The sequence below is a fragment of the Coregonus lavaretus genome (genome assembly GCF_964263955.1).
Source record: "Coregonus lavaretus genome assembly, contig: HAP1_SCAFFOLD_986, whole genome shotgun sequence".
Taxonomy (NCBI): Eukaryota; Metazoa; Chordata; class Actinopteri; order Salmoniformes; family Salmonidae; genus Coregonus; species Coregonus lavaretus.
Genome location: NW_028161564.1, coordinates 119597 through 130161, shown reverse-complemented (window position 1 = coordinate 130161; position 10565 = coordinate 119597).

Sequence of the window (10565 nt, the reverse complement as noted above, 5' to 3'; positions counted from 1 at the left end):
CCGAGGATATAGTGTCTGATCGAGGCCCTCAGTTTACCTCTCGAGTCTGGAGAGCATTCATGGAGCGCTTGGGGGTCTCGGTGAGCCTTACCTCGGGGTACCACCCGGAGAGCAATGGGCAGGTTGAACGGGTAAACCAGGATGTGGGTAGGTTTCTGAGGTCGTATTGCCAGGGCCGGCCGGAGGAGTGGGCGAGGTATGTTCCCTGGGCCGAGATGGCCCAGAACTCCCTTCGCCACTCCTCCACCAGACTAACTCCTTTCCAATGTGTATTAGGGTACCAGCTGGCTCTGGCACCTTGGCATCAGAGCCAGATTGAGGCCCCTGCGGTGGATGAGTGGGTGCGGCGCTCGGAGGAGACGTGGAACGCTGCTCACGTACATCTGCAGCGGGCCATCCGTCGACACAAGGCGAGCGCCGATCTCCACCGCAGTGAGGGACCGGTGTACGCACCGGGAGATCGAGTCTGGCTCTCGACCAGAAACCTGCCCCTCCGCCTGCCCTGCCGGAAGCTGGGTCGGCGGTTTGTGGGGCCTTTTAAAGTCCTGATGAGGTTGAACGAGGTGTGTTACAGATTACAACTACCTATTGATTATAAGAATATTAACCCCTCGTTCCATGTGTCTCTCCTCAGGCCGGTGGTAGCTGGTCCACTCCAGGACTGTGAGATAGCAGAGACTCCTCCGCCCCCGCTGGACATCGAGGGGGCTCCGGCGTACACAGTTCGGTCCATCCTGGATTCGAGACGCCGGATGGGGGGTCTCCAATATCTCGTGGAGTGGGAGGGGTACGGTCCGGAGGAGCGGTGCTGGGTGCCGAGGAGAGATATCTTAGACCCGTCCCTTCTGACTGAGTTAACATCGTGGTCATCCCACGCGCCCCGCTCCGCGTCCTCCTGGTCGTCCCCGAAGCCGGGGGGGGGGGGTACTGTCACGGTTTCTGCTGAGGCTGCTCCTTCTCCTTGTTCGGGCAGGCTTCGGCGGTCGTCGTCCCCGGAGTACTAGCTGCCACCGTTCGTTGTTTCTGTGTTTGTTTGGTTTGGTCTGTTTTGGTACACCTGTTTCTCATTTTGTCTTGATTATGTGTCCTTTAAGTTCTCGTTGTTTCTGTCTTGTGGTTGTCTGTAGTTGTTCCTTGTCAGCAGGTGTTTCCAGTCAGTTTGTGCTCTATTTCTGTATTGGATAGAGAGTCTGCACTTGTTGTGCGTGTTTTGCATTTATACGCTGAGTGCGTTATTTTTCTCGTGCCTCCGGCTCTGTTTGTAGCCGTTCATTCTGTGGACTTTACTAAAGTATTTTTGGACTAGCATCTGTGTCCTGCATCTGATTCCTACACCACACCTACGCCCGCTCTGACAACCCCCAGTCCCGTCATCACCATCTCACCCGCTCTTAAGATAACCTTCGGACCAACTGGGGGCCCAAGGCTGTTACGAGAGACCGCTAAAGACACTTATGTAATTTTGATGAACTGAGAGAATATTAGGGTAGCACTGTAATTCATTAATCATATGCTGTCTTCCCTGCTCCTCTGTTCTTACCGCTTTCCCTTTCTGTCTTTTACACTCTTTCTTACACCTCTCTACACACCACCTCTTTCTTCCTCTGTTTTGATCATTTACACCAGATGTTAATTGAAGTACAGATTAACTTGTATTTATAATATAATATTACAATTATAATATTTATAATGCATGTATTGATAACACTTGGATAAATAACTTATTTCAATAAAGCGTTTCACATTCTGTACTGGTTGAAATTAAGTCTCTCATTTGATGAAATACACTACACCTATCCTGTGTCTTCAGATTAATGCAGATTAAGGAAATTAGGTAGTGAGATGAACTGGCTTTAGAGTATTTACATGATGCAAAGGAAGTGTAGTGTACTGTTTTTTAAATTCTGTTTCTGTATATATGAATTACAAATCAGCCTTTAACTAGTTAAATCATGTTTGTAGTCGATTGCATAGTTACAATGTGTAACCATTGATGTCCCAGGACCAGGATTGGTAAACACTGTTGAAGTGTATAATTGTAATACAGTTGAAGTCGGAAGTTTACATACACCATAGCCAAATATATTTAAAGTCAGTTTTTCACAATTCCTGACATTTAATCCTAGTAAAAATTCCCTGTTTTAGGTCAGTTAGGTTCACCACTTTATTTTAAGAATGTGAAATGTCAGAATAATAGTAGAGAGAATGATTTATTCCAGCTTTTATTTCTTTCATCACATTCCCAGTGGGTCAGAAGTTTACATACACTCAATTAGTATTTGGTAGCATTGCCTTTAAATTCTTTAACTTGGGTCAAACGTTTTGGGTAACCTTCCACAAGCTTCCCACAATAAGCTGGGTGAATTTTGGCCCATTCCTCCTGACAAAGCTGGTGTAACTGAGTCAGGTTTGTAGGCCTCCTTGCTCACACACACTTTTCAGTTCTGCCCACACATTTTCTACAGGAGTGAGGTCACAGCTTTGTGATGGCCACTCCAATACCTTGACTTTGTTGTCCTTAAGCCATTTTGCCACAACTTTGGAAGTATGCTTGGGGTCATTGTCCATTTGGAAGACCTATTTGCGACCGAGCTTTAACTTCCTTACTGATGTCTTGAGATGTTGCTTCAATATATCCACATAATTTTCCTTCCTCATTATGCCATCTATTTTGTGAAGTGAACCAGTTCCTCCTGCAGCAAAGCACCCACACAGCATGAAGCTGCCACCCCCGTTTTTCACGGTTGGGATGGTGTTCTTCGGCTTGCAACCCCCCCTTTTTCCTCCAAACATAACGATGGTCATTATGGCCAAAAAGTTATATTTTTGTTTCATCAGACCAGAGGACATTTCTCCAAAAAGTACAATCTTTGTCCCCATGTGCAGTTGCAAACCGTAGTCTGGCTTTTTTATGGCGGTTTTGGAGCAGTGGCTTCTTCCTTGCTGAGCGGCTTTTCAGGTTATGTCGATATAGGACTCGTATTACTGTGGATATAGATACTTTTGTACCTGTTTCCTCCAGCATCTTCACAAGGTCCTTTGCTGTTGTTCTGGGATTGATTTGCACTTTTCGCACCAATGTACGTTCATCTCTAGGAGACAGAACGCGTCTCCTTCCTGAGCGGTATGACGGCTGCGTGGTCCCATGGTGTTTATACTTGCGTACTATTGTTTGTACAGATGAACGTGGTACCTTCAGGCATTTGGAAATTGCTCCCAAGGATGAACCAGACTTGTGGAGGTCTACAATGTTTTTCTGAGGTCTTGGCTGATTTCTTTTGATTTTCCCATGATGTCAAGCAAGGAGGAACTGAGTTTGAAGGTAGGCCTTGAAATACATCCACAGGTACACCTCCAATGAACTCCAATTATGTCAATTAGCCTATCAGAAGCTTCTAAAGCCATGACATCATTTCCTGGAATTTTCCAAGCTGTTTAAAGGCACAGTCAACTTAGTGTATGTAAACTTCTGAACCACTGGAATTGTGATACAATGAATTATAAGTGAAATAATCTGTCTGTAAACAATTGTTGGAAAAATTACTTGTGTCATGCACATAGTAGATGCCTTAACCGACTTAACCAAAACTATAGTTTGTTAACAAGACATTTGTGGAGTGGTTGAAAAACGAGTTTTAATGACTCCAACCTAAGTGTATATAAACTTCCGACTTCAACTGTATATACCTGCAGACAACTGTATATACCTGTTATTTAAAAGACGAGTTTGATACTCCTGGTATTGGATATGACTGAAAAAGAATGTCTCACAGACATTCATACCTGAACTGCATCTTAACTTGCCAAGGTAGAGTACATAATCAGTTAATATATTAAATGTACAGGCTACTATGTGGGGATCTCATGCATGGTAATAACTATATACGACTTGCATCATTGGCACAAAGTTATATTATATTCTACTCAATCCATAGCTTCATTAATATAATTCAGACATTTTTGAAATTGATACAACCAGCTATGATAGCTGAGGTTCATAGCTAGGTTCTGAACTAATCGGCTACATAGCTAGCTACACATCCATAGGCATACAGGTATTTTTATCCTCCACTGCACAATAAGCAAGAAAATAGTTAGCTAGCTATGTTACTTCAGCTGCATTGCATAGCAAATATTAGCAAGACAAGCTTACAAAATTGTACATTCAATTTGTAGTAAATGCTTTAGCTAGCTACATTCTTTACATCCACTGTTTCACAAGATGACAGCCTGGGTTGCTGCTTGTTTCAGGAGTCCCTAAAACATTAAACAACCAGAATTACAATTTCATACTCATGTCACAACGCCAATAAAGCTAGCCAGCTAGCTGGCTAATGTTAGCTGGTCAGCTAGCTTGCTAAATAGCGATTTCCATAAATTAACTTTATGACAAAATAATATGCATAATCGTTTGTCTCTACATTAACTAACATGCATGATTCGTTATGACATTATAATTACTTACCTTTACTGAAGAAAGTCTCCAGCCTTGGATCGCATAGCATCAAATTTGTCATGGGAACCACTCGATATGATTGGTCATCGCCCAGCGGTCGCCGCTGGTGATTTGCATAAAGTTGGGTAAAGCCATGCCACCTTGGCGGAAGCGGAGGTCAAATTTGAGTTTGATTGCGCTAGCAAAGATGAGAGTGAAGAAATTGATAAGAATACTGGATAGAGTACTGTCGCTAAAGGTCAGATAAAAAGAGCTAAAATTACAGTGGAAAACTAGTCGATTAGTAAGCCTACTACTTCTCAGTTTGTAGTGGGAGTGTGGTTAATTGATAATAAGATGTACCTGGGGGATCCGTTTGATGTTTCAAAGATGGTAAAGAAAGCATTGGGTACTGTGGAGTCCGTGAGGGTGACCAGAAGTGGAATTGTTTTCATTTTCTGTGTGTTTTCTTAATTGGAAGAGAAAAAGAGCACGCGTTGGGCATCACCGGAATGAAGGAGAAAGTCTCCCTACACACGCCAAAATGGGTTATGTGAATTATCTTGTGAGAGCATTTGTTCCCAGGGTATTGCAATGTACAAACTGCAAAACTGTCAGCGGGTGCTGTAGGTGGGTGTGGTGCAGGAATCAGGCGCAGGACGCAGAAACTTAGTCCAAAAGACTTTAGTGAACACTCACTCATAACACGAGCCAAAAAGCCCGGAGGCGAGAAAATACGCACACAGGCGTAAAACTAAATGCGCACTAACATGTGCGAGAACCCTCCCTAACAGAGGAGGAAAACAACGAAGCACAGACAACCAACAGTAGCGCACAAACACGACAGCAAGTACAATCACACACAACACCTGACAAACACAACGAGAACTTATAGGACACTAATGAGCGCTAAACGAAAACAGGTGTACAACATCAAGACAAAACCAAACGAACATCGAAACATACAACGGTGGCAGCTAGTACTCCGGAGACGACGACTGCCGAAGCCTGCCCGAGCAAGGAAGAGAGGCAGCCTCGGCCGAAACCGTGACAAAAACATTTGGTCATGTGTCGAGTGTTTGTAGGAAACTGGATATGAGTGATCATTTTGCTAAGATAGAAGAGGACAACGAATATTGGAATTGTGGTGGGGAACATGCACGAGTCCCCTGAGTGCCCTCTTATACCCAGTGTACACTAGAAGCTCCTGCGGTGGACGACTGGTTTCGGCGCGCGGAGGAGACGTGGAACGCTGCCCACGTCCACCTCCAGCGTGCCATGCGTCGCCAGAAAGACAATGCTGACTGCCACCGCAGTGAGGCCCCGGTCTTTGTACCGGGTGATCTGGTCTGGCTCTCGACCCGGAACCTGCCCCTCTGCCTGCCCTGCTGGAAGCTGAGCCTGCGGTTTGTGGGGCCGTTCAAAGTCCTGAGGAGAGTTAACGAGGTTACGTATAGGTTGCTGCTCCCTCCTTATTACCGTATTAACCCCTCGTTTCACATATCTCTCCTCAGGCCGGTGGTGGCTGGTCCGCTCCAGGAGTCTGAGGTGCGGGAGGTCCCGGCGTACTCCGTCCGTTCCATCCTGGATTCGAGGCGTCGGGTGGGGGGGCCTTCAGTACCTTGTGGAGTGGGAGGGGTACGGTCCGGAGGAGCGGTGCTGGGTCCCGGTGAAGGATGTCCTCGATCCCTCCCTGTTGTGGGTTTTCCACCGTCGCCATCCGTATCGCCCTGATCCGCATCCTCCTGGCCGTCCCCGAGGCCGGTGTCGGCGCGCTGCTGGAGCTGCACGTCAAGGGGGGGTGCTGTCACGACTTCCTCCGAAGCTGCCTCCTCTCCTTGTTCAGGCAGGCTTCGGCGTTCGTCGTCACTGGCCTTCTAGCCACTGCAGATCCTCTTCTCATCATTCCATTTGTTTTGTCTTGTTTTTACACACACCAGGTTCATATCCCCTCATCAGTCCCTGTATAAGTATTCCCTCTGTCCCCCATGTCTTTTTGTGTGATTGTTTCCATGTGGAGGTGTCGATAGCTCGGTGGAGCGTTATGTAATTTATCGCCGGGATATTCACCCGTGTGTTTTGTTTTCCCCAGTGCGCCGTTAAGTCGCACTGTAGTTTTTTTACGCATTGCTGCGAACCGCTGTATTGGCCGAATAAACCATTATTCTGTGATTTACACCTCCTGCGCCCACTACACATGAACTTACTCTGTGTGCAATAATAGTGTTTTTTGAATGACTACCTCATCTCTGTACTCCACACATACTGTATGTGTGCATGCGCTTAATCATATATTTACATATAGAATCTCTATTAATTCATTTTTTATTTGATATATATATTTTTTTATAATATTTTTTTCTCTCACTCCAAATACAAACGTATACACACAAACAATTACTACATGTCACGACTTCCACCGAGGCTGCCACCCCTCCTTGTTCGGGCAGGTTTCGGCGTTTGTCGTCACCGGCTTACTAGCTGCTGCCGATCCATTTATCATCACTCCACTAGTCTTGTCTAATTAATCACACACACCTGGTCCTTATCCCCAATTAGTCATTGTATAAGTGTTCCCTCTGCTTCCTTGTCTGTGTGGGTGATTGTTTGTTGTGAACTGTGTGTAGCTCGGTTGAGCTACCCATAACTTGTTGCTGCCAGGGTAGATATTTCCCCTGTGCCTGAGTTTTGTTGTTGCATGCTTGCGCAACTGTTTATCGACAGAATAAACTTTTTGGATGCGTATTGCTCTCCTGCGCCTGACTCCTTCTATCACACTACATCTCATCTGCCCAGACCCAAATGCTCACACCCCCATCCCTAGTGCCTGCATTCTTGTTTGCCACTTGGCCTTACATTTTACCAATTCGTTTTTTTCGGTTGCCAATGCTATTTCAATATTTTCAATAATAAATTATTAGATTTTTCAATTGTGTTAATTAATGGTGGATTCATTGATTTCCAAGTTTTTAGTACAAATTCTTTCAAGAGGAGTGAGAAGAGAATCATCCATCCCATTTGGTATCTCACTACACCCCCATATGCCATGTCTTGAATAAGCAGACAGACGGATTGAAAGTAAGTTTTCATGCGGCTATCCCGTAATACATCTGACAGCCAACTTTCTTGCTCTGTCCGTAACTTTTGGACTTTACAGCATTCCCAGAAAGCATGGATTATTGAGTCATTATTAGTTTTACACTTAAGACATGACTCTGCCATTGTGCTGTAGAATTTGTGAATTTTGTCTCTTGGATAATACATTCTATGCATTAGTTTATACTGGATTAAACAGACATTTTCGTAAACTGTAATTTCGTTAGTTATGATCCAACTTTCCCTACATCTTGTGCCAACATCAGTTATTTTTAAGTCTTGGTTCCAATAGTTTATATGTATATTTTTTTATAAGAGATTGTCAGTTGGATATGCTCTCTGCAAGGTTTTGTATATCTTAGCTATCATATGAACATCTTTTTCTGACTCAAATAAGATTCCCTCAAGGTTGCTTTGATGTCCAAAAGAGTTAAAATAGAAATTACTTTTTAATTCTGTCATGGAAATACATGTATTTCCTTTTACCAAGTCCTTTACAGTTTCTATGCCTTTTTTAGGGATTGGTTTTTGTAGAATACATTTATGTTGTTATAGTGTTCTTAATTATGAAGTTGTTAATGTTCTTAGCTTTATCCTTTGAAAAAGATTTTGGGGATGATGATGCGCATCTTCGATATGTACCCATTGTTCCTCTTTAGTAAATGCCTTGGGTAGCGAGTTGATACAATTCCAAGTCTGGAAGGTTAAAACCACCCTCAGACTTAGGAAGATGTAAAACATAGCTTTTTATTCTGTGAATTTTATTTGCCCATGTTATGTTATGACCGAGTATACTTTTTTAAAGAATGTGGTGGAGTAATTGTATCGAAAATAAATACCAAAACGTTGGAATTCAATAGGATCTCTGTGGGCCTAGTCGTATTTAACTTTTAAAATATATTACCTTATATTGTGGCACAAACACAACCAGTCATGATGTTTTCGTCTGATTGTCAAACGATCACTTCAAAGGGCTCCTTTACTAGGCTACCCACGCACTTTCATCCTCTCACAAAAAATATCCAGCCTCCAAACAGTGGTGAATGGAAAGAGACATCTGTTACACGAAACACCACAAAGTGTAATGACATTTTGGTGATTGTCATTTGGCCAGAATTTATGCATCCACTGCTGTCCGCCCATGTCTGTCATGTCTCCTCCCGTTACTCCCCTCGGGCGCTCTGATTCGCCGGTCTACTGAGTCACCGGTCTGAGCGCACCACCTCGGCAACACCGGAATGGAAACCCAACGCACCCTAATCACCTCCAGGGAGTGCGCACATGCGGCTATTCTGTGTTCAGCGTTTGACAAAGAAACAGTTCCTGCTATGCTTAATTTAGAGTTATTTATGCAACTTTAGTTGTGATACAAACCTTGGGCTATATGTTTTGATTTTTAATACATTCTAAGGCTGCATGATGCGACTAATGATGATTTAAAAAAAGTCGCATGAATGGCATGAGCTCTACTTTGTAATTTGCATAGGCTGCACACACTTCAAATAGCACCTGCTATTTCAACCTCTAAATGCCCGGCTATGAAAAGCGAAGTGACATTTACTCCTGATGTTCTGACCTGTTGCAACCTCTACAACCACTGTGATTATTATTTGACCCTGCTGGTCATCTATGAACGTTTGAACATCTTGGAGAAAAATCTGGCCTTAATGGCCATGTACTGTTATAATCTCCACCCGGTACAGCCAGTTCTCTAGTTCTTCCTAGGTGTCTGCCTTTCTAGGGAGTTTTTCCTAGCCACTGTGCTTCTACATCTGCATTGCTTGCTGTTTGGGGTTTTAGGCTGGGTTTCTGTATAGCACTTTGTGATATCTGCTGATGTAAAAAGGGCTTTATAATTTTTTTTTGATTTGATTGATTGATTGATCAGTCTCTCATTCACAATTTGACAAGCACTTGATAAAGCCTCGAATTTCCCGGCGGCATCCCCTTTGTGTGGCCATAATGCCCCCTAAAAAAAGCCATACCTTTTGCGGCCAAAGTGGATGTTGTGCCCTTGAGCTGAATATAAAAATTATAATTCCCTTTTCCCGGTTGTGGGCGCCGAAGCACCTCTCACTCACATGCCTCTCTCAGATAGCTCAATTCGTATTAGCCAATGCCCGTCACATGATCTTTCTCAAAGGCTACAAGTGAAGACACAACAAGATGAGAAGGCCTAACTAACAGCAACAGCACTAGCCTATCAACTTTTATACTATGGGGGATAGTAGATTGACATAGGCTGCCTATGTCAATCTACTATCCCCCATAGTACAAACGTTTAACTATTCTATTCTGTGCTAGAAATAAATATTCCAAACATAGTCTGGGACAGTTGTGGGATGCAATAGATCCCAAATTAATGCAACCACTGGCATCAAACAAATTTTTTTAAGCAATGAGGTTGACGCAAAAGATCAGAACATGTAGCTTAAAATGTTGATAAACTACTAGGCTATTTCTTCACATTATAAGCGCACCAATGTGCACACAGCATTTCCATCTATGAACTGTAACTCAGTCAAATCTTTGAAATTGTTGCATGTTGCGTTTATATTTTTGTTCAGTATAAATAGCGAACGGAGGACTCTTTTCCCGTGGTTCATTTTCATGCCAGCCAGGTAGGCTATACTCCTGTTGTAAAGAGAAGCAATATGCTTCATATAAGGAAAGTTGAGAAATAAATATAGTAGGCCTAGCCTATAGAAAACTGATGGGATCCTCCTCTTTTTAATAGAGGCCATCACTCTGTTTTCTCACGCAGTTGCATAGCCTATAGAAATGTTGTGCAACATGAGCTCCTGGGCTCTCATGAAGTGTTTGATTTAGATTTTCGATGACATTTGCATTGATGTCAGAGTGATTAGAGGGACAATAGAGAGCTAAGGACCAGGCAGTTAGCAAGTTTGGTAAGCTACTAATAACCATCAGCAGCATCAGAGTTTGGAGAAGCCTAATTACTGTGACTAAACGGTCACAAGGAATTTGACTGCCGTCATGACTCGTGACTGCCGGTAATACGGTCACCGTAACA